Consider the following 24,142-nt stretch of genomic DNA (forward strand, 5'->3'; position numbering starts at 1 on the left):
TGGGGGGGGACAATAGACATAGTCCAAAGGACTTCTAGGAGCGGGAAAAACATAACATTGTCCAAAGGAAAACTGGGACATATGTAACAATGTCTAATGCTTTTTTTTTTTTTTTTGGAGAGATTTTCGCTATAGGGCGCGTGCGCTCACCAGACAGACAGAGAGAGACTTAGAGACAGAAAGCGAGAAACACCCCCCAGGGGGGATGGTCACGCCGCAATCCCTTCTCCTCCATTCTCCCCTCGGGATCTTGGGCACGCACATACACGCACCCGGCTTGAGTTCTAAGCCACCAGGTCCGGGACGCGAACCACGGTCAACTACATGGGAATCCAGCGACATAGCCATTATGCTAACTGCTGGTTCCCTTTTTTTGTTTGTTTTAATTTTTTTTTTTTTACAATGTCTAATGCTTTAAGATAAAAAAAATTCTTCAGCCAAACGAACCCTCAATGAAAGAAGCAAAAGAGGGTCAGCTGTGTGGTATGCACTGCTGAGACACTGACACTCAGCGGATGAAGCCACATGAGAGGCACGGATTGTTCCTGGCTCAACCTAAACAGGCCAGATGCAATGGCATGCCTGCAGTGCTAATTAACAGTAGGCTGGATGTTCTGCGAGGCAATTCCACATGGGGAGGTTCCTGGTTCAAGTCCAGAACACTCCCTTAGTACATCAGGTACACCCGTCCCATGAGCCAGAGCTGGCTGAAGGCTAGAAGTGGGTTATGGTGTTAGGACCCTGATTGGGGCGTGCTCTCACTCTCTCTCTCTCTCTAATGAAATTAGTGAATACGTTTTTTAAAAAAGGAGTAAAAAGAGCCAGCCAGTGGCATGGTGGTTAAGGTGGTTGGATCCCACATGGCCAACTCTGTAGTTCGAGTCTCAACCTGGCAGCTTGAAAAACATGTGGGGGCATCTGCGTGCAGGCCCCAAATCCCAACAGGATGGAAAAACAGGAGAAGAGATTACAGCATGATCAGGAAGACCCTGGGGAATGCTTTCTCCCTCTCCCTCCCCCTCTGTCTGTCTCTGTCTGGCAAGACAGCCAGCTATGACCACATGCAAGCCAAGGGCAGAGACCTGGAAAGGATCCCTCCCTCCCAGTCCTCAGAAGGAGCCAACCCTGCCGACAGCTAATCTCAGACTTTTAGTCTCCAGAACCACAAGAAAATTAATCCTTGTTGTTTAAGCCACTCTGCCTGTAATACTTTGTCTAGCACATACTGCACATGCCGTCAAATTCACCTGCTTAGTATAATTCAACAATTTTTTAGTGAATTTACAGGCTCGTATAACTATTAACCATGATCCAATTTTAGATCATTTTTAATCTTCTCTAAAAGAAGCAGCTTGCATGTACCCTGTAATCCCTGCTACTCAGGAGGCTGCAGCAAGGGGATCATGAGTTCGAGGCTGGCATGAGCAACAGAGACCGTGGCTCTGAAAATAGAAACTCCATCCCCATTTGCAGTCATTCCTCATTCCCCTTCAACTCCAGGCAGCCACTAATTTTCTCTGTTTATAGATTGCCTTTTCTGAACATTTCATATAAATCATATCCAGTGACTAGGAAACTTGATACATGAGAGCCATCCCATTCTACATCCTTATCATCTTCTTCATCTTCTTATAATGAGCCCAGCTCTATTGTCCTATAACTTCTTCTACACAATAACACATTCCTAGTATAGTTTATTTGTAATATAGCTAAAACAAAAATTATGTGCTACAGAATAGATAGAAAAGTATTGAAATATTCAATGAAGGGCCAGCAAGTGGCATGGTGGTTACAACACTGGACTCCTACATGACCAATCACGGTGTGAGTCCAGGACCTAGAGGCTTAGACACTCACGCTGGGTGCGTGTGCGTGCATGTCCAAAATCCCAAGAGAAGGTTGTAGGAGAAGGAATTGCAGAATGGTCATCTGGCTTTTGGAGGAGGGGGTGACTTCTCACTCTCACTCTCTCTCTCTCTCTGTCCCTCTCCTGTGAGCACACATCATCTATAGTAAACTAAAATAATAAATGAATAAAAATAAATAAATAAATTTGAGAGAAAAAAAAACACAAACATCCAATGAAAACGACCATTGCAGAGGACCAGCGAGCGGCATGGTGGTTAAGGAGCTGGACGCTCCCACATGGCCCACCTGGTGGCTTGCAGCTTACTTTCTCTCTCTGTGTCTCTCTCTGGTCAAATTAAATGAATGAATAGATAAAATGAATGAATAGATAAAATTAAATAAATATTCTTTAAAAAAAAGAAAATGATCATTGTAATCACAATTTAAGAAATCAAAACATTTTAGCAATCAAAAGATTTGAAAAAAGAGACTATGAGAGAGTGTGCTTTTATTTTTTTATTTTTTATTTTTTCCTTCTTTCTGAGTTCCAGAAAATAGAGACAGCCCAAGAAAAATTGCAATAGAACTGCTGGTGGAAAACTATCATGTCTCTCAATGGTGAGACCTGAACTGGCAAGCTATTCCCCAGATCTACTCAGGCACATCTGAAAACCAATTGGGGGGTGCCGGCAGGTGGTGTGGTGGTGGGGAAGCTGGACTCCCACATGGTCAACTCTGGTTCAAGTCCCGGACCTGGCAGCTTGCTTTCTCACTTTCTCTCTCCCTCTCTGTGTCTTTCTCTGGCCAAATTAAAAGACGAGAGAGAGAAGGAAGGAAGGAAGGAAGGAAGGAAGGAAGGAAGGAAGGAAGGAAAGAAAGGAAGAAAGAAAGAAAGAAAGAAAGAAAGAAAGAAAGAAAGAAAGAAAGGAAGGAAGGAAGAGAGAGAGAGAAAGAAAGAAAGAAAGGAAAGGAGGGAGGGAGGGCGAGAGAAGGGAAAGAAAGTAAGTTAAATAAAATAGCTCTTTAAAAAAAAATACAGAACATTCCACCAACACCACCTGGGCAGGGCCACAGTCTAGACCAAAGAGTGTGCAAACTGCCAGAGCAAGTGTTGGTGGTACACAAAGGAGGAACTTTGTGTAATACTTTTTTGTTAAAAAGATCCACTTAAGGAGCCAGCCGGTGGTATGGTGGTTAAGGTACCAGATTCCCACATGGCTGACTGCAATTCGAATCCTGGACCTGGAGGCTTGAAAAATCATGCTGGACATGTGTGCATGCATGCCAAAAATCCCAGGAGATTGGAGAAAAAGGGATTGTGAAGTGGTCATCCCCACTGGGAAGTGATTTCTCACTTTCCTTCTCACTGACTCTGTCTGTCTCTGGCTAGCGCATGTACCGAATGGCAAAAACTCTAAAAATAATGTTAAAATAAATTAAAAGATCCATTTAAATGAAATCTATCCAGGGTATTTTGTAAAAAGTTCAACTGCCAAAGTCTTTACTTTTCTCACCTAGAAGAGTTGACCTCCCTTGTAGTAACTGTCAGCTGAAAGTGTGAATAGCTGTACTTATGTATATATAGCTATTTCTTTAACAATATTTGTTAAGCACCTTTAGGTACTAGCATACTTAGCACTATGTCAGTGAATAGACACATTTTCTGTTTTTATGGTGCTAGCATTTCATTGATTGATTGTCTGATTGGTTGATTGTTTGCCATAGGGCATATGTGCTCACCAGAGAAAGAGCAACACCTCCCAGCAGGGCATGATCACACAATAATCCTTTTTCTCTACTTCTCTATCCTGTCAGGATTTGGGAGCACACACACATATGCACATACACACAGCTCTGCATGTTTTCCAGGCTGCCAGGGCCAGGATTAAAACCACAGTCAGCCATCTGAGATCGGGCTCCCAACACACAGTGCTCAAATGCCGTGCTGCAGAGCTAGCCCAGGAAAACATTTCCAAAGGGGAAATTAGACAATAAGCAAGAAGTATAATACATAAGTTAACTATAGGGTTCAATTAGAAGCTGTTAACTAACACGAGAATAAAAATCAGAACAGGGTAAGGGAGTTGGGAATCCTGAGAGGACGTAGGTAAGGCTGCCACTTGAAGTAGGGCGGTCCTTGCAGGCCTTAGAGAAGCTGGCACTTGAACAAGACATGAAGGAGGTAAGGGAGTGTGAGTCAGCAATTATCTCCAGAAATAGCAGTTCTGGCAGAAAGAACAGCCAGGCTAAACTCCCTGTTGCCAAAGCATTCCTGGTGTGTTTGAGGGACACCCAGGAGACCAATCTGGCTGGAGTCAGCTGAGCAAGGCGAAGGCAGCAGAACATGAGGGCACGGTGGCTGCTGGGGAGCCAAACGGTGTAGGGGCGTCCCTTGGTGAGGGCTTTCATTTTTATTCCCCGTGACTGGGAGACTAGAAGACAAGTTAAGTCTGGGAAAGAGCTCCCTGGCTGGTCTAGAGGGGAGCAAGGCAGAAGCTGGGGTGATTCTCAGGAACCTATTTGAGGGCCCAGATGAGGGGCGATGGTGGTTAGGGTTGGGCGCAGTGGACATGCTACGTTTGTGCATCTGGAGAGTCAGGGGTCCAGGAAATGCGTGTAGGCACTGTGCCATGTGCTGGCGTGCTGTGTCAACCAACCTTATCACAGCTCTCCCTGTGACTACACACCACATAAGTGTTAATGTTGGCAGAAGACTCACCTCAGACCAGGTGGCCCGAAGTGCTTGAAAGGTAGTCTGTCAGTGAGCCTGAACATACCTGAGGGGCCAGGTGCCATTGTTGTCCCCATTTAAAGGTAAGGAACTCAAACACTAAGAGTTAGTCAGCGGCCGGAAGCTGTACAATCAGGCAAAGCCAGGATTCATTGCACAGAGTTGGGCTACAGAGCACCTCCCTAATGACAGTGATGAGGGTTACAAGATGACATGGCAGGGAGAGCAAGGAGGGCCACCTGGAGGAGGTGACACTGAAATTTCAGCGTAACAGGAGTTAACCAGGGCAAAAGTACAGGTGGAAGGAGCAGAAAGCAGGAGTGGGAGGGGGAGTACTCCAGAGAAAGGGGAAAGCAAAGAAAGCCCTAGAAGTGGGAAAGCAAGATACAAGAAAGACTGAAAAATCCCACAGTGTTGTTGGATCCCAGTGGATGCAAAAGATTGTAATACATAATGAGCCAGAAAAATAGGCAGACAACAGAACATTCTGTTAATAAATCTATTGATCAAAAATCTACTGATGGGACCAGTAGGTGGTGCAGTGGTTAAGGCGCTGGACACTCCTACATGGCCAACTGTGATCGGAGTCCCAGACCTGGTGGCTTGCTTTCTCACTTTCTCTCTCTCTCTATGTCTCTTTCTGGTCAAATTAAAATAAGTGCATGAATAAATAAAATAATTCTTTTTTTAAAAAAATTCTATTCATTGCTGCTTTGTCCTTAAAATTTTCTTCCTGGGCTCTCACATTGTAAAATATATCCATTGAAAGAGAGTGGATCTTACGATCAGAGCAACAAAAAGGCGACCCAAGAAGTAGCTTGCAGTGGGTGGTGGCTAAACTTCAAGACAAGTCCCTTGCCCACACCTCCATCCAATGGATGCCCCCAGCTCCTCTAATACAAAAATTTTGAAGCCACTGTTACAGACAAGTCTAATTGAGTCTTACTCTCCCATTTATTATCTTTGAAGTGTGTGTTATTTCACATCTGTAAACTTCATTTATCTACTCTGTAAAATTAACGTAACATTGGTCATCTCATAAGATCACCCTCACTTTGTTGAGCTAATACACACAAATTGCATACTTGACATTTTTCATTTATTTGAAAAACTCAACTATGTAAACAATGATTGCATGTTCTGATAAAGAGTACAATTTTTATTATCCCACGAATTTAACAAATATTTCATTTTAAGTGATATAGGAGTAGAGAAAGATTTCAATGTGAGTTCCGTAAACTCTATCCACTTCCGTCCAGAACTTTCTATTTAGTTTACTTCACAATAAGGAGGGAATTTCTGGGTATATGCTGTCTAGAAATAGAACAATATACTAACTTTTTCGGTGGAGAAGCCCCTCAACTTCTAGGATGAGAGCTGCCTTGACCTACTGAGAAGTGCCCAGGTTGATTTGAGATGAACTGAGGTGATGTTGATTGCTCATCGGTGGCATTGGGAATGAATTTGCACTGCCTTGTACTTAACAGGGCTTGCTTGCTCAGGGGAAATGTTGTCATCTGTTGTTTTATGGGATATCAACAACTTGGTAAGGAAGAAAGTCTTTAGTAATAAATAATGGTTACTGGGAGATCAAAACTCTGAGAAAGCCCACCCAAATTCTTGAGGGATGCATACAGACATTTACAAAGAGCATAAATTAAACCAAAGCTGTAGAATCGTGCATGGGGCCACACACGAGCAGCATACACATGCCCCATACATGAGCAGCAGCACTTTGACCTTGGAGTCAGGGGTTGGAAAGGCAGCACAAGAGAAACATAGAAGACTTGTTTCTCCAGTCAGCGTTTGAACCCCTCTACTCAGTATTACTGACTGAAGTTGTTAAGTGAGCAAAAGTCCAGTATATTTAGCGGTTCCAAACCAACACTGACAGTCGAAAAGTATTTGGAGCTAGCAATGGACCAGTGACAATGACATTTTCAAAGCAAGTTGGACTCAATGGCAAAATAGGGAGAGAAGTAGTCTCCATGCTTAGTAAAAGGTGTCTACCGCTCAAAGGCCAGGATTGTCAGTGCATGAGGACAGGTGGAAAGGGTGTGCAGGGAGATGCATGCGTATGAAATGGACACTGAGGGAAAGATGTCTGGTTAAGACAGCTGGATTCCACATGGCTGACTGCATGGTTGGAGTCCCTGCTCTTCAGCTTGCAAGTCAGGTGCATGTGCATGCGTGCCCAAAATCCTGAAAGGAGAAATGGAAGAGAAGGGATTGTGGCGTGACCATTCTCCATGGCGAGTGCTTTCTCACTCTCCCCCACCTCTCTGTGTCATCTCCCACAAGCACACGCCTCTGGCAAATTTAAAAACAAAACAGAAACAGTGCCCGTTGGACCTGGCAGATGTTCACAGACAGAAAACAGCAGCCTTTTAAGATGCTATGAGCATCACTGCCTGAAGGTGGCATCTCTCACTCAGAAGGTCTCCTAGGAAGATGAAGATGTTTCGAAATACGTTTGAAAGGTCAGTTCACATCTGTTTTCTGTTTGCCATGTTCTGTCAGCACTTCTGTGAGAACAGAGCCATTATACCAGCCTTGGAAGGCAAAGGCAGCTGGATGTTCCAGGCCTGGCATCTCCCAGGCCCCTGGTTCCCCCCTCAGGGAAGAGGAGCGGGAAACACTGCTGCAACTCAGCTTCCGTTCTCTGCTTCTGCCACTGCCACCAACTCTCACCTGCAAACTGTGCTTCAGAGTGAACAAGTGCACAGAATTCAGCCTGGTTCATTAACTGTTCTCCTACTCTGATAAAACAATACAACAATAATAGCAAACAACTTGGAGGCTTTTCAATCCTCAAGTGTTTAACTTGTTGTCTAGCAGGCAAAAGCAAGAACTTCTCCTGATTTTTGTACTATTTACAATCCTCTAGCTAGGGAACTGGAGTCTGCCCAAGAGACATTTCGCAGAGCGATTTGCTCCAGAGAAAAACCCAGAATGCAGTAACAACACTCACAGTGGCCTAGTGATGGTTATCATGGTGAAGGTTTCCAAATGGTGCTTTTCAGTGTATGAAGGCACTTTATAAGTAAGGAACATTTCCCCTGATTTGGTTCAAGGAAAGCCCTAGAAACACACTGGGTCACATTGCTCTTACAACCCTCCAACCACTACGACCACCACCACCAGATGACACAGGCTGGCTTCACCAGGGTTTGCATCAGAAATTTCAAGCTATCTAAGACAGTCCACTTCCCTCTCAGACTGTGTGTAATGGCCACACTCCAGTGCATAATTTAATGATAAAAATGCATTTGGTAGGCCAGATGGTGGTGTGGTGGTTAAGGCGGCTGAATCCCATGTGACCAACTGTAGATTTGAGTCCCAGACCTGGTTGCTTGAAATATATACTGGGTGAGAGTACATGTATGCCCAAAATCCTAAAAGGAGGGAGAAATGGAGAAGGGACCATAGTGTGACCATTTCCCAGAAGCGGTATTTTCTCATCCCCCCCCCTTTTTCTCTTTGTCTCATTTCTGTGAGTGCATACCCTCTAGTAAATTTTTTTTAAAAAATTGGTGAAAGATGAAAGTTTAGTACCCAATTTAGTCAGGGCTAAATTTATTTATTTATTTACTTTTAGGTTTTTGCTATAAGGCACATGTGCTTGCCAGAGAGAGACAGAGAGAAACAGTAAGAAAGTGAGAAATCACACCCCCCAGGGGGAGGGAATGGCTACACCACAATCCCTTCTCCAGTCTCCTCCTGGGATATTGGGCATGCACTCACACACACCTGATGGGATTTTCAAGCCACCAGGTCCAGGACTTGAACCATGCTTGGCCATGTGGGAGTCCAGCACATTAAGCACCATGCTGGTCCTGGTCAGAGCTAAATTATAAGAATAGTTTTTTCTTTTTTTCCTTTATGGAAGAAAGAGAGACGGACATAGATATGTTTTACAGAGTCTTGCCACAGTCCTCCTGCCCTGGCCTCCCAATTAGCAAGGAAGTCAGGTGTGCACAATTGCACCCACATGTTTAGGTTGGTCGAGGAACCTAGGCCTCCTGTACAGCCTCCTGCCTCCCTAGTAGCAGTGCTACCTGTGTTCTATCGCTGCTGGGCTCTGGGTGAATATTTCTGAAGCTTCTGAGTGCATGAGAAAGAATGACCAACTACTGATGCATAAATTCTGCTTGAGTAGAGGCTAAAACGTCCCGTGACTATAAATCCTTTTGCTTTTCAAGTGTAATGATCTGTGTTTTCCACTGGTAATTCTGTGGTGTTTCAGAACTTGCTTTACAGTGAAGAAATATTTAATTTTGTTGATCACTATTCATGTGCTATGTCTCTAAGACTTTTTATTTGTTGGTGTTTCTGTAAAGACAACAGCAACCACTTGTTATTGTGGAAACAATCCCCCTGGAAATCAGCAGGACTTAGTTTGATGTTGACATTTTTGTTGCAAGACTCCCCAGAAATGCTTGACTTAATATTTTTACAAGAGAAACAAAAAGCAATCAAAGTGTTTGAAGCCAAAAGTCTCTTAACAACAACAACAACAACAAAAAAAAAACTCTGCTGATGGAATAATCTTGTCTCATGTAGAAAAGATTTCAGTTAAGATGATCAAATGAAATAACTTAAAGTTAAAGTTCCTGGCTTTTTTTTGTTTATCTTAGTTAAATAAAGGTGTGTGTTTTAGCAATGAAACCAAAGGTCATTCTTCTGATGGAGACAGATTCGAGGGATTGTCCTGTATTAGGAATAACCATTTCAGCAGTGACTTCAGCCTTGGCAGGTGATAATGCTGTTCAAGTCATGTTCAGGGAATGGAAGAATTCCAAAATCCAAATCGTTTTTGGACTGCAGATACTGTGCTTACAAGATGTCTAGGACATTTTTACTAGTTTTCTGATCTGCACCACATCTTGCCAACTTTTCTAGTCCTCTCTTTAAAGTGTCTATAATAAATAGTTGCTCGTTTAAAACATTTGTCTGTCGACAAAGTGATGTATGTGCTGAAGGGAGTCACCAACCAAGAGTTAGAGTGACTCGGTTATTTATCTCCCCTACGTATTTTCCTGATAGAATCCATTTCTTCATGATAGAGGTCATTCTTGCTGATCTTCTTATGCCAAACTAAAACATATACACTATATACACTAAGCCTATATCTACTCAGGCTAATCCTTCGACTCTACTACCTTATCGTCATCATGATTGTCAATAAGTTATAAATAATCGACTTAAATTTCACTTCAATCATTTCTCCTTACCCACCTCTCTGATCATTTTTCCTTTAGTGCCAAATTTAAATATGACCTTCTTTGAAGTCTCTCTTCACCTTTCTTATTCACCCCTCCATGAGTAAATCCCCCCATATTTTGCATCTTCTTCTACTGTGCTCATCATGCTTTATAGTAACATGTTTGTATTTCATTCTCACTAGTTTGAATGAGTGCCCATCAGCACAGGAGCTGGACCTCATCCACCTTTGCATGTCAGTACTTGGCTCAGGGTCTGCCATTAAGAAGGTTTATACAGGTGGGACCAGCAGATGGCATAATGGTTACATTGCTGGACTCCCACATAGTTGACCACGGTTCGAGTCCCAAACCCCTTAAAACTCATGTCAAGTGTGTGTGTGTGCATATCCAAGATCTCTAGAGGAGAATAGAGGAGAAGGGATTGTGGCATGGCCATCCCTGCTGGGGGATGATTTCTCACTTTCTATCTCTCTGTCTCTTTCTGTCTCTCCAGTGAGCACACATGCCCTATAGCAAAAATCTCTCTAAAAAATAATAAGAAGAAGGCTTATATAAATTCTTATTGAAGTAAAGAATGCCACGTGATGGGATAAAAGGTAGAGAATTTGGTGCCTACCCTCAAGGAGCATAGAATATAGTGAACCAGACAAGACCTGACCAATGCAAGAATGTGTGGGACAGGTGCTGTCCTCGGTAAAACACTTGAGATGGGCCTTGAAGAACGCTGATTCAACCTTTCAAAAAATGGACTTTCCTGGGATCAGCAGTTGGCATAATGGCTATGTCTCTGGACTCCCATGTAGTCGACTACGGTTCAAGTCCTGGACCTGGTGGCTTAAACTTACGCCGGGCACATGTGTGTGCGTGCCCAGGATCCCAAGAGGAGAATGGAGGAGAAGGGATTACAGCATGGCTATCTTCCCTGGGAGGTGATTTCTCACTTTCTGTCTCTCTGTTTTCTCTGTCTTTCTGATGAACACACACGCAAAAACCTCTCCAGAAAAAAAAAAAAAAAAAAAAGGATTTTCCTGAGCAAAAGGAGAAAGCATGCAGTATCTTGCGGTATCTTCGAGTTGTCTGGTGAACTTCAAGTAGTCCAGGTGTGTTTAGGAAAGTGTCCAGAATCTATGGGAGATAAGGCAGAGAACCTGATTGGCTCTGGATGGTAAAACTCATAAGTTTTGAATTTTCTTCTTCAGGTGATGGAGAATTACTAAAAATCTCTTTTGCACCAGGAATGATGTGGGGAAGGAGGCTGTCATTGTTCTGAGACTTAACTATAACTGGATGGCTGAGAAGGAAGTAGGTTAATCTTGACTAATTGTCATATCTTACTCACTCAGCTACTAAATGTGCGGCAATAGAAAAACGTTAGCACTGCAGTGTTTTAGAAAGATTTCGCCAGGATACAAGAAATGAGATTTGGATAAGGCAGGAGGCAGGATGCCAGTTGGGAGGCCCAGGAATATGCAGTCCTGAAGAAATACTGTAGAGGGCAAAGGAAAGGGTAGGCAAAGAGATTCGCGACGTGGGTCACTGCAAGAACTTTATCAACGATTAATTCATTGAGAGGGACCGGGTTTGGTCAGGGAGAGGGGCAGGGAAGCAAGATGACAAGTTGTGTTTCAGGGAGAGAGTCAGAGAGAGAGAAAGTGGAAAATCACCCCCTGGCGGGGGATGGCCTCACCACAATCTCTTCTCCTCCATTCCCTTTCTGGGATTTTGGGCATGCACATACATGTACCCAGAGTAATTTTCAAGCCACTGGGTTGAGATTCCAACTGCTAGTGGCCATGTAGGAGTCCAGTGCCTTAACCACCTCACCACCTGCTAACCCATGTTTCAGATATATTAAAAATGAGGTGCTAGAAACACATCTCAGAGGGTATTTTCCAACAGAACACTGAGAATGAGTGAAAAGAACAGAGGGAGAAACATTAGGGACAAAGAGAGAAATCTGGCAGCTCTTTACCTACAGGGATGGATGGTAAAAAGTCACCTTACTTCACTTACCCCAAGGAGACAATAAAATTCTAGATAAAAAATTCCAGAACCAAACCTCAGGACAAGTCTTCATTTAGAGGGGTGGAAGAAAAACAGCCAGCAAGGTTATCATTAGGATAGCACTGAACTGTACAGAAAAATCAGTCAAGATGGTCTCTGTCTCTGCAAGAAGAAGAAGAAGAAGAAGAAGAAGAAGAAGAAGAAGAAGAAGAAGAAGAAGAAGAAGAAGAAGAAGAAGAAGAGGAAGAAGAAGGAGAAAAAGAATTATTATATGAGATTAGCCATGAACATGAAGCCAGAATTTGTACAGGGAAAAAAATGCTATAAAGGATGTGTCAAGCAGTTACACAATTAAAAATGTTATTTTTGTAACGTTTTTGTATTTGTCAACTATCAAAATTTTATATTATATTGTGTTTTCCTCTTTATTACAAATTAATAGTCATATCTGGGAGGCTGGCAGGTGGCATGGTGGTTAAAGGTGCTGGATTCCCACATGACCAACCATGGTTCAAGTCCCAAACCTGGCAGCTTGCTTTCTTGCTTTCCCTTTCTCTCTCTCTATGTCTCTGTCTGGTCAAAGTAAAAAATGATAATAACAAATGGAATTAAAAATAAATAATTTTTTTTAAATAGTCACATTTTTCCCTTAAAAAAGAAAGGCCTCGGACCAGCAGGTAGTGTGGTGGTTAAGGCACTGGACACTCCCACATGGCTGACCACAGTTCAAGTCCTGGACCTGGTGGCTTGCTTTCTTACTTTCTCACTCTCTTTGTCTCTCTGGTCAAATTAAAATAAATGAATGAATAAATAAAATTAATAAATAATTCTTTTAAAAGAATAAAAAAATAAAAATGGCCTTAGGAATCTAAGAGAACTAGGAAAGCACTAAGAAACCAAACTAGCTATAGTTTCTAGAGACATGACCTAGAGGTGCAAAAAGTTTAAGGACAGCAAGAAAGAAGCAAACACTTGTGTTTCTCATAACTAGGAAAATTGCCAGTGAATTTCTTTTTTTTTTTCTTATGCTATATCAGCTTTAATTAAGTGTGAAGACCTCTCCAACATAACATCTAGAGACCATTTCACTCACTGCCCTGTTTGGCTGCCCGTCTCTTGTCTCTCTTCAGCAATGGAGAGGCGGATGACTTTTCCTCAGGGAAAAGAAATCCATGGCTTGTTGCCTTTAGCCGATAATAAAAATGCTGGAGAGTAGAGTAGCAAAGCTGTTGCCATTGGCATCTTTCACATAAACCACATCAAAAGAGCCAGGATATCTTTCTCTGTCGGTGATCACACCAATTCTTCCCAAGTTAGCCCCTCCAGTCACCAGATACAGGTTACCAGTGTCGAATTTGATGAAACCAGTAGCCTTGCCAGTCACCAAATCGATCTAACTGGTGTCGTTCACCTTGACGAGAAAATCCGGGTAGTGGATGGTACGAGCATCATGGGTCACCAGATGAGGGATTCCTTTTGTGCCTGCAAGATTTTTCTCACTTTGCACGACTTGTACTTGGCCTCCTCAGGTGTAATACGATGGACAGCAACATGAGCCTTGGTGTCATAGATCAGTTGGAAGTTCTCTCCAGTCTTGTCAATGCTGATGACATCCATAAAACCAACAGGATAGGTCATGTCACTACGGACTTTGCCATCAATCTTAGCGAATCACTGCATGAAGACCTTCTTTACTTCATCTCTTGTTGAGGCATACTTAAGTCTGTCCTTTCAGAAAATGATGAAAGGAAGACATTCCTTCAGCTTGTAGGGACCAGTGGATGGACAAGGAGCAAACACACTGGCCAATTTATCCAACATCCAGTGCTTTGGAGCTGCTACTCGATTCGGATGGTTCTTAGGGCCTTGAGCCGTGGCTTCACTAGGAATGAAAAGAGGGTCGCCAGTGATTTTCAAGACAGCACTTCCAGTCGAAAGATAGGGTCAGTGAGCCATCTGGTGATATGATGGTTAAGGCAGCTGGATCCCATATGACCCACTATGCAGTTCAAGTCCTGGATCCAGTGGCTTGACAAACATGCCAGGAACATGTGTATATGCCCAAAATCCTAAAAGGAGGAAGGAATGCAGGAGAAAGGATTGCAGCGTGACCATCCCTCATGAGGGATACTTTCTGACTTTCCCCTTCTCTCTCTCTCTCGTAAGTGCACATGTCCTCTGGCAAAATTAAAAGAAAGATATGCTATGAAGGACAGGCTCCATAGTCTAGTGGTTAGGAGAGCTGGATCCTGCATGGCCAACTGTAGTTGGAATCCCAACTCCACAGCTTGTGGTTATGCAACTCTGTGGGACTGACCCACATGAGAGGGTTCTAGATGGTGATCTCCTTGAACACACACTGGGTGAGTGTGCCATGATCTGTGACTAGTTGAGGCTAGAGATGGATCATGGTGTGAGAACTCTGTTAGGAGTGCCAATCTCTCTCTCTCTCTCTCTCTCTCTCATGAAAGAAAGAAAGAAAGATTTAATTTTTTTCTTTGTTGTGCAGTCTGACTCTGGTGGTTTTCTGTAATTTTCAACTGAAGAGTCATAACTAAGGCAGCATGGTGAGTTGAATAGTGTCCCCCTCAAACTCATCTCTGTCCTCCTCAAACTCATCTCTGTCCCAAACCTAGAATGTGATCTTACGTGGAAATAGAGTCTTTGCAGATGTAGTTAATTATTACTAAATTAAGATGAGATTATACTCCATTTGAGCAGTCTTTAATCCCATAACTGGAGTCCTTCTGTGAATAGGAGAGGGCACACAGGAATACATAGGGAAGAAGGCCATATAAAGATGGAGGTAGGCAGGAGATAGGAAGGCCATATGAAGATGGAGATAGGCAGGTTATGCTGCCATAGGCAAAGGAATGCCTGGACCCCCAGGAAGTTGAAGAGGCAAGGAAAGATTCTCCCCTAGAGCCTTCAAAGCGATCACAGTCCCACTTCTAGCCTTCAGAACTCTGAAAAAATTAATTTCTGTTGCTTTAATTCACCCAGTGGATGGTATTTTGTTACAGCAACTTTAGAAAATCAATACAAGTAGGATAATAGGAGCATTTACCTCAAATTTTCAAGCTTAGTTGTCATGGAAAGGGTTAGCCCTTAAGGATGTTAAGTGCGTACTAGGTGCACTTTCCCCTCCTAAGAAACAGGCCTCTAGTGGTTTGTTCTCTGCTGTCACATTTCTTGACCTGCAAAACTAACCCTACTACCCTAGACACACTTGGTTGGAGCCAAAGTCCCCTGGGAATTAGCTAGTCAGAAGGCGGCCAAAAAAGAACTCGTTGTCAAACTTCCTAATAGGGTTGCTCTGTATTGGACAGTAGTAAACCAGCTCAACCAGGAAATATTAATAATGAATCAACAAAGAACAAGCCGTATCCTGATCCATGCTGAGTCTTTATTTTATTTCTCCACAATCCTGCAGCCAACCCTGTCTGGGAAGCTCTGAGACCAAGAATGGCTGCCCAAGGAGGCAGAGGCTCTCCTATGCTGTCCCATGAATCCCTCATTATGGGGGATCATCTGGACATGCAAGCTTCCCATTTCAACTTCTTCTATCAACTTGGGTTCCCATAAAAAATAACATAGACTGACTGGCTCAAACAACAGAAATTTTTTTTCTCACAGTCTGAAGGCTGAGAGGTCCAAGATCAAGGTGCCAACCAATTTCTGGTGAGGGCTCTCTTCCTGGCTTGCAGACATCTGCCTCCTCACTACATCCTCACATGGCCTTCCTCGGCTGGGAAAAACCTCTCCAAAAAAAAAAAAGATTCCCAACTAATATAGGCTAGGCCGAAGGTACTCATGTATGTATATAATGACCACAGAAATTTAATATATACTTTGGGGGGTGGAGAGAAACCAAAAAATTGTCCTAGCTACCACCTTTTTTGTTTTTTCTTTTTTCGGAGAGGTTTTTGCTATAGGGTGCGTGCGCTCGCCAGACAGACCGAGAGAGACAGAGAGACAGAAAGCTAGAAATCACCCCCCAGAGGGGATGGCCACGCTGCAATCCCTTCTCCTCCATTCTCTTCTCGGGATCTTGGGCACGCACGCACACGTGCCCGGCGTGAGTTTAAGCCACCAGGTCCGGGACTCGAACCGCAGTCGACTACGTGGGAGTCCAGTGACATAGCCATTATGCTAACTGCTGGTCCCAAAATTATTTTATTTAACTTTATTTTTTTCATTCATTTGTTTATTTCAGTTTGACCAGAGAGGTATAGCATGAGAGAGAGAGAAAGAGAGACAGAGAGAGCAAGCAAGCTGCCAGGCCCGGGACTCGAACTGCTGTCAGCCATGTGGAAGTCTAGCTCCAGGGCCCTTAATGACCAAGTCACGTCCCAGACCCCACCCAGTGTAATTTTCAATCCTCAGGATCCAGGACTCAAACCACAGTCCATTACGTGGGAATCCAGCACCTTAACCACCATGCCACCTGCTGACTCCTAGCTACCACCTTTTCACCCTCCTACTCAGATGGTGTCACATGAAATCTCGAGTCCTCTGAGGTTTTCCTTCCAGAATATCTGCTGGGAAGCTCGTTTCTCATCAGAGAAACAAGCTTTATTTTTCCCCCTTAAAATCTTGCTGGACTCTTTTTCACCAAACAGCTGGCTCATTCATGATTCCAATGTAGGGACCACCCAGAAAGAAAATCTTGGATAATTTCTGTTACCTCACCAAAACACAAAGGGCTTCTAATCACATAAGCAAGGATATAAACATAAATAGTCATACTTCCTATGTGCTAGGTAGTGTGCTAAACAAAATGTGAGTGTGTGTGTGTGTGTGTGTGTGTGTTTACTTCATCCCTACAGCTACCTCATGAGGCAGGTAGTATTTATCTCCATTTAACAAGCCAGAAGATTGAAGCACAGAAGGGTTAAGTAATTTGCCCAAGATCACACAGCTCCTAAGTGTTAATGCTGGGACTTCTTCCTTGCAATATGGCTTAGAGTCTACGCCCTTAACTACTACACTTTACTGTCACATTAATCAACTATAGTCTTAGCTATGAGAAACTGCTAGGGTAGCAGTAGGGGCAAGGGACAAGCAACAGGTGTACGTGGGAAGATGAAAATATAAACAAAGAAATACAGTGCAAAGTGTGAGAAGAACTGTAATAGAGATTCTGTGCAAATAGGTATGGAATCCGAAAATTATCATGAGAAACATGGGGCTCTTTTGGATGAACCACCTCTTAGCCTGTTCGTCTATATGGGCTTTGGTGGCCATACAGTAATTGACGGTCCCAGAAGTAAACATAGCTTGCCTTGAAATAAGTAGCAGAGCATGGCACTATGTATTAACTTTATCTGTGTGGACAATGGGCAAACTATCTGGTATATATGGAAAGAGATTCAAAGTCTTTCTGTCACATTCTGCCTGTCCTGAGTGAAGAGCTGGTTGCTCTGAAGTTTTGTCCCCAGGGCAGAAAGGGAAGAGGATTGTGTTCCTTCCCATTGCTTTTACTAATCAAGTGCGCCTGTGTGCTCCAACAAGAGGTTCTTCTTAGCTGGATGAATGGATGTGTAGAGAGGCAAGAGGCCAGGACTTATGGGCTCAAGAATGTGTAAGATTTATTGGAGCTGCTGGTTAGAACACTACTGTTTTTGGGAACTGGACCAAAATGCTCTCACACCAAGCTTTCACCAATAAAATAAATAGCCTCAGGTGTCCATCGACCTAAGAGGACCTGCTCACAGTTGATACAATTGCCAAACCACTCCCTGGGACCTGGACAGATGAGTCCTTTAGCCCTCAATCCAGGGTGAGAATTTGCATCCAAAAAAAAGGGAGACTAATGCTTTTTAAAGAGAAATATACATTTTTTTCCTTAACTTTTTATTCTTTCAACAAATATTTATTGAGTGCCTATTATGCGATAAGCATTATTCTAGGAGATTGGAATATGTCAGTGAGCAAGACAAAAATTCATACTCATGGGTCTTTAGTATAGGGAGACATGTACTTTACTAAATAATATAGTGTGTGTTAGGAGTTATAAGTGTTATTTTAAAAAGAATACGGGGGGCAGCAGGTGGCATAGTAATTAAAGCACTGGACTCCCACATGGTCAACCATAGTTTGTGTCCTGGACACTGTGGCTTGAAACTCACATCGGGCATGTGTGCATGCAAGTCCAAAATTCTGAGACGACAATGGAGGAGAAAGGACTGTGGCATGGCCAGTACCCCTGGAGGGTGATTTCTTGCTTTCCACCTCTCTGTCTGGTGAGTACACGTGCCCTATAGCAAAAACATATCGCTTTAAAAAAAAAAAAAAAAAAAAAAAAAAAAAAAAGAAGAAGAAAGAAAGAAAGGAAAGAAAGAAAGAAAGAGCAAAATAAGGGAAATCAAAAGTGTAGGGAGGCGGGAACCAGCAGTTAGCATAATGGCTATGTCACTGGATTCCCACGTGGTCGACCGTGGTTCGCGTCCCGGACCCGGTGGCTTGGAACTCACACCGGGTGCGTGTGCGTGCGTGCCCAGGATCCCGAGAGGAGGATGGAGGAGAAGGGATTGCAGCGTGACCATCCCCCCTGGGGGGTGATTTCTTGCTTTCTGTCTCTCTGTCTCTCTCTGTCTGTCGAGCGCATGTGCCCTATAGCAAAAACCTCTCAAAAACAAGGAAAAAAAAATAGAAAAAAAAAAAAATTAAAAAAAATATTATTTGGGTGGGACCCACAGGTGGCATGGTGATTAAGGGTGCTGGACTCCCACATGGCTGACCATGGTTTGAGTCCTGGACCTGGCGGCTTGCTTCTCTCTGTCCCTCTCTCTCCTTTTTTGGTCAAATTAAAAATAAATAAATAATTAAATAAAGTTAAGTAAAATAATTATTTCCAAAAAAAATTATATGTTAAAAAAATGTAGGGGTTGGGACCAGCAAGTGGCAAAGTGTGAGATTAAAATGCTGGACACTCCCACATAGCCAACAATGATTGAAGTCCAGACCTGGTGGCTTGCTTTCTCACTTTCTCTCTCTCTCACTCTCTTTCTCTCTGGTCAAATTAAAATAAGTGAATAAATAAATAAAATTAAATAAATCATTCTTTAAAAATTATAATGTAGGGGGTAGGTTGCAATTTTAAATAGAATCATTGGGGTAAGACTCATTGAGACATGATATTTAAACAAAGATTAGATGATGTTGGTAGATTAGCTAAGAGGGCATCTCGGGAAAGGGCACATACCAGACAAAGGAAAAGCAAAGCAAGAATATGACTGGAGGGTTTGAAAAAGGTGGATAAGAGCAGAGCTGGGAGGGCAGGTCATGGAAGATGGGAGAGGTAAAAAGAACCTGGTCATGGGGAACAGCAGTTGGCGTAATGGCTGTATCGCTGGACTCCCATGTACTCGACCACAGTTGCCAACCCAGACCTGGTGGTTTAAACTCACACCGGGTGCTTGTGTGTGCGTGCCCAAGATCCTGAGAGGAGAATGGAGGAGAAGGGATTGCAGCATGGCCATCCCCCCCGGAGGATGATTTCTTGCTTTCTGTTTCTCTCTGTCTTTCTGGCGAGCACACGCACCCTATACCAAAAACCTGATCGCCTGTGAGTTTTTAGGTCTGTTATAGGGCCTTCTACTTTTCCACTGTAAGACTTTTACTCTGAACGAGATGGAACTCTATTAACTAAGGTCTTGAACAGAGAAGTGGCAAGTTCTCTCTTGTTATCACCAGATCACTGACTGCTATGTCGCTAGTTTACTTTATGAGAGCAAAAGTGGAGACAGGAAAGTCAGATAGAATGTGATCGCAAGGATCTAAAAAGAGAAATGAAGAACCAGCAGACGACATGATGATTATGTCGCTGGACTCCCACATGGTCCACTACGGTTCGAGTCCCGAACCTGGTGGCTTGAAACTCATGCCAGGTACATATACACACATACCCAGGATCCCAAGAGGAAAATGGAAAAGTGAATGTGGCGTGACCATCCCTCCCGAGGGGTGATTTCTTGCTTTCTGTCTCTCCATATAGCAAAAATCTCTCTAAGAAAAGAGAGAGAGAGAAATGAGGCTGGCTTGGAGCAGGTTGTAAAGAGCAGAGGTGCTGAGGAGTGGTCAGATTTTTTAGCAGAATTCGAAGGGACAGACAGCTGGAGTTGCTATTGGTGTATGTAGTATGGGGGGGAAATACAATACAATAAAATCTATTCAGAGGTCTGAGGTCAAGGTGTTGGTAGGATTGGTTCCTTCTGAGGGCTGTGACAGAGAGTCTGTCCTGTTCCTCTCTCCCAGTGTCTGGAAGCCTTTAGGTGGTGTACTGGCAATCTTTGGCATTTCTTTCCTTGCAGATGCATTTCCCTCATCGCTACCTCCCTGTTCACACGGTGTTCTGCCTATGTATGTTTGCGTCCAAATTTGATAAAGGTACTAGTCATATCAAATTAAGAGCCCACTCCGCTATAGGATAATCTCATCTTAATAATCACATCAGCAGGACCAGCAGATGGCATAATGCTCATGTCACTGGACCCCACGTAGTCTACCACGGTACTCAGGCCTGGCAGCTTAAAACACACTGGGTGCATGAGCATGCCTGCCCAAAATCCTGAGAGAAGAACAAGAGAGGGGATTGTGCATGGTCATCCTCCCTGCAGGGCCAGGGGTTGATTTCTCACTTTCTGTCTCTCCAGCAAGTGAACACACCCTATAGCAAAAATTTCTCTAAAATAATAATAATAATAATAATTACATCTGTGGGACCAGTAGTTGGTATAATGGCTATGTCACTGGACTCCCATGTAATCGATCACGGTTCAAGTCCTGGACCCGGTGGCTTAAACTCACGCCAGGTGTGTGAGCGTGTGTGCGTGCGTACCCAAGATCCTGAGAGGAGAAGGGAAAAGAAGGGATTGTGGCGTGACCATCCCCCTTGGGGGGTGATTTCTCACTTTCTGTCTCTCTGTCTCTATCTTTCTGGCGAGTACACATGCCCTATAGCAAGAACCTCTTCCCCCAAAAGAAGACTTTAACATGTGATTTGGGAGAGGGATTGGGGACACAGTTCAACCATAATCATACCCTAATACCACATTGAGTGTCAACCTTAATAGTAGTAGATTAGGCAACTGTAGGCCAGGGAGGATTTGAGGATTGGTGGGATTAGAAAGGTCTTTCCTGGGGCTGGCAGGTGGTGTGATGGTTAAGGACGCTGGACTCCCACATGGCCGACCGCAGTTCGAGTCCTGCACATGGCGGCTTGCTTTCTCACTCTCTCTCTCTCTCACTCACTCTGTCTCTCCCTGGTCAAATTAAAATAAATAAAGTTAAATAAAATAATTCTTAAAAAAAAAAGAAAGGTCTTTCCTTGCACATTGCTGTAATGCATATTATTTGAACTTGGTGTTTTTGATATGATTTTAATGTGATTTTTTTTTTTTAAAAAAAGTTTTTTGAAAGCAGAACCCTGAAGAACATGAGACTTAGTGACTGGAAGGGGCCAGGAACGTAATGGCTATGTCGCTGGACTCCCACACAGTCGACCGCAATTTGAGTCCTGGACCTGGTGGCTTAAACTCACGCCGGGCCCATGTGCGTGCGTGCCCAAGATCCCGAGAGGAGAATGGAGGAGAAGGGATTGCGGCGTGGCCATTCCCTCTGGGAGGTGATTTCTCGCTTTCTGGCTCTCTGTCTCTCTCTGTCTGTCTGGCGAGCGCACGCGCCCTATATCAAAAATCTCTCCAAAAAAAGAAAAAAGAAAAAAAGTTTCACCCCTGCTATTCTGATTCTGCTGGCTTGCAGGGTTAATGTTATGGGGAAACTGAAACAATAAGACAGCAGGTGGAGGGACCAGATGATAGCACTGTGGTAATGTGACTATACCCACATGGGCACATTCCTGAGTTCATATCCTGGGACCGCCGCCCCACCTCTGTACACACCAAGTGTACACGTGAGTGCCCATGATCCGAGCCAGCTTAGACTGGGGGTGGATCGCAGAACAAGGAGGCTAAGGAGTTCTAGTTTTTCTGTCTCTTGGTCTCTCTTTCATAGAAGACAGAAGTAAATAAATTTTTTTCTTAGAAAGATTTTTTGCTATAGGGGGCATGCATTCACTGGAGAGACAGAGAGATAGAAAGCAAGAAACCAAACCCCCCCCCCCAGGGGAGGATGACCATGCTGCAATCCTTTCTCCTCTATTCTATTGGGATTTGGGCACGCATGCATACATGCATATGCACCTGGCATGAGTTTTAAGCCTCTGAGTCCGAGACTTGAACTGCAGTTGACTATGTGGGAGTCCAGTGACATAACCATTATGCCATCTGCTGGTCCCAGCAAATAAACTTTAAAAAAAAAAAAAAGACACACTCTTGGAGCAAGACTGGACTTTGCTCTCCAAAGAGAGTAGATAGACGCATAGAAACTACGAGGTCGGAGCTGCCAGGGGACTATCAAGATCACCCCCTCATTTCCCAAATGACAAAGCAGAATGCAGGGATGATGAAGCCAGGGCATTTTGAGTGCTTCAGAGCACAGAAAGAAACAAAAACAGGATTTATATGTAATAAGAGGATTACAACAGATCAAATGAAAGGAGAGAAGAAAAATGTAAGAAACTGTTTCTTAAGCCAGTGTCTAGACTAGATAATGTCTTCTTTTTCCTTATCAGGTTAAAAACATTGTCATGCTTCAGGAATGGACCATTTCCATCCTTCTAAGACAAACTCTAGTTCATGAAGCAGGTAATTGCTCACAGGACAAAGTACAGGTGTTTCGAATGGTTGTCGGGAGCCATGGTTTCTCATGGTAATACACTATCCTTAGCATGCAGAGATTAAATAAGGACTTCGAGAAAATATTTTTAGCTTGCAAAGATTAAAAAAAGAACCCAAGAAAAACATTTTGAGTGTGTGGTTAAATTAATTGGTGATCTTCAATGAACTATGTTTCTTAGTTGAGACCTTCTGACAACATTCTGAGTATAATAATCTATATCCACATAGCTTTTTTATTATCGCTCTTAAATATGGTTTAAAACGCTTCATTTCTTTACATTACAACACCAAGATCTTGGGACCAGCAGTTAGTGTAATGGCTATGTTACTGGACTCCCACATAGTTGACTGCAGTTCGTGTCCTGGACCCGGTGACTTAAAACTCACACTGAGCGCGTGTACATGCGTGCCCAAGATCCCGAGAGGAGAATGGAGGAGAAGGGATTGTGGCGTGACCATCCCCCCTGGGGGGTGATTTCTCGTCTCGCTTTCGTCTGTCTGTCTCTCTCTGGTGAGCGCATGCACCCTATAGCAAAAAACCTCTCAAAAAAAAAAAAAAAGATCTTGCTATTTAGGATAGCTCTGCAGAGAATGAAAAGGCTATGGTTCTCACCCCCTTTATTGGTGTGTTTGTATGCGTAATACATTGATACACACATCAATATATAATGTAATATATGCATACTTCTTTACTGTGCTATCACCTTTTTTTTTTTTTTTTTGAAGAGGTTTTTTGCTATGGGCGCATGCACTCGCCAGACAGACAGAGAGAGACAGAGAGACAGAAAGCGAGAATTCACCCCCCAGGGGGGTTGGCCATGCCGCAATCCGTTCTCCTCCATTCTCCTCTTGGGATCCTGGGCACGCACGCACACGCGCCCGGCGGCTATCACTTTCTTGATAAAGGTGGTTTACAAATACCCTGTAACAGGTATTACCCTCAGTAGACCAACATATATAGATAGATGATAGATAGATAGATAGATAGATAGATAGATAGATAGATAGATAGATAGAGATAGATAAATGATAGATAGGTAGATAGTTGGGTTTTTAAAAGAGATTTTTGCCTTAGGGCATGTGCGCTTACCTGAGAGAGAGACAGAGATAGTGAAAGGGAACGTGAGAAATCATCCCCCCAGTGGGGATGGCCACACGGCAATCCCCTCTCCATTTTCTTCCCAGTACCTTGGGCACACACATTCATGCACCTGGCACGAGTTTCAAGCCACCCAGTCCAGGACTCAAATCGCATTCAGCCGTGTGGGAGTCCAGCAACATAACCACTACCCTCATCTGCTGGACCCTAGACAGGTATTTTAAAGATGAAAATCTGATCATACCCTTTCCCTGCATGTAATCCTGCAGTGATTCCTTACTGTCTGTCCATTGGCTCATTAATCCTTCCTCAGGAAATAGGCTCCAAATTAACAAGCGAAAAGGAAAAGGGACAATTTGTACAAGAATGTTCATAACAGCCTTATTCACAATATTGCACATTTGGAAACAAACCAAAACCCAACAGTGAAGGGCAGGGCTAGCAAATCCTACTCTTTCAATATACTGGCATACTCTGTACCTACTTTAAATGA

At 43.4% G+C, this 24,142-nt stretch overlaps 1 pseudogene; it reads right to left on the bottom strand.

Annotated features, from left to right (window-relative positions):
* Positions 1–12,893: 12,893 nt before the first annotated feature.
* LOC102483868 (40S ribosomal protein S4, X isoform-like) lies at positions 12,894–22,570 on the bottom strand (annotated as a pseudogene).
* Positions 22,571–24,142: the final 1,572 nt, after the last annotated feature.

Source organism: Tupaia chinensis, unplaced genomic scaffold (assembly GCF_000334495.1).
Source record: "Tupaia chinensis unplaced genomic scaffold, TupChi_1.0 Scaffold000168_1, whole genome shotgun sequence".
Taxonomy (NCBI): domain Eukaryota; kingdom Metazoa; phylum Chordata; class Mammalia; order Scandentia; family Tupaiidae; genus Tupaia; species Tupaia belangeri.